The following is a 1,155-nucleotide window of genomic DNA, read 5'->3' on the forward strand; positions in this document are numbered from 1 at the left end:
AGGAATTCCCAAAATTTGTGGATAAATGGATTGAGCTAGAAATGATCATAATGAGTGAGTTAACCCAGAAGCAGAAAGAATCAAATGGTATATACTCACTTATATCTGCATACTAGCCCAAGGGGCATGTCCTACGAAAGCCTTCACTTACCAAGAAACTGGGACAGAGGGGAAGGCATCCTATTGGGACTCTAAATGAGAGACGCATGGGTTAATATTCTTGTTACCATTTTTTTTTTTTTTTTTTATGCTGAGCACTAAGTTTCTTATTCTCAATAATTTGAACAGTTATCCTCGACTGGCCCTTAGGCCTCTAGCACGCTCGAACTTCCGACCCTTGGAGCATACATAGGGTTTGGTTTGGCTGTGTGGGGTCCCGGGCCTTTACCGAAATGCCAGTACACCATCGACCCTTAGGAGTATCGGACAGGAGCACTGTTCTTCGGCCTTTGGGAAACTCCTGGGCCAGTTGGTGGAAGGTGAGGATCTTATCCCGAGGCTTCAGGATGCCACTCTGGACTTTGACCTGGCTGCTAACCCCCAGCAGTGTACACATCTCCAGCTTGGGCACTTCCGTAATCCTCACATCATCTGTGACCGTCCCCATAAACACAGCTGTTTTGTTCTCTCAGCCAGGAAACGTCGTCTTTCAGATCATGCGAGACAGGAACAGCGGTATTAGGTTGGTGTGATTCATGAATAACCTTTTCAGCACAGCCTGATTGAAGGTGGGAACTTGGTTCGTCTGGCCAGAAACCTGTACAGCTTGACTAGATGTCTTGGTTCTTGGGCTCCTTGCATCAAACTTTTGGTCCTTGCTGTGACCAATATCGACACCCATGATGGGTGTTTCCCGCTTGGCCAGGTCAACAATGAAAAGGAGCTACTTGTTCTTAAAATACTATATATGAACAGTCCTTGGATTATTCATTCTGTAGTAAAAGTTGGAAAGTTTTTATAGCATTAGGATTTGCAGTCAGAGAGTAGCCAAAAACAAACAAACAAGCAAGCAAACATACAAATAAATACATGATATAAGATATTCATATTTAAAAGGAAGATCTGAAATTGTTTTTACAAGATATAATAGAACCTTATTCATTGAAAACTCAAAGAATATGCAAATAATAAATGAAATTAATGACACTTCAAGTT

At 42.0% G+C, this 1,155-nt stretch overlaps 1 pseudogene; it reads right to left on the reverse strand.

Moving 5' to 3' along the window:
- Window positions 1–288: 288 nt before the first annotated feature.
- On the reverse strand, window positions 289–841 carry LOC127196314 (60S ribosomal protein L18-like; annotated as a pseudogene).
- Window positions 842–1,155: the final 314 nt, after the last annotated feature.

The sequence above is a fragment of the Acomys russatus genome, chromosome 1, assembly GCF_903995435.1.
Source record: "Acomys russatus chromosome 1, mAcoRus1.1, whole genome shotgun sequence".
Taxonomy (NCBI): Eukaryota; Metazoa; Chordata; class Mammalia; order Rodentia; family Muridae; genus Acomys; species Acomys russatus.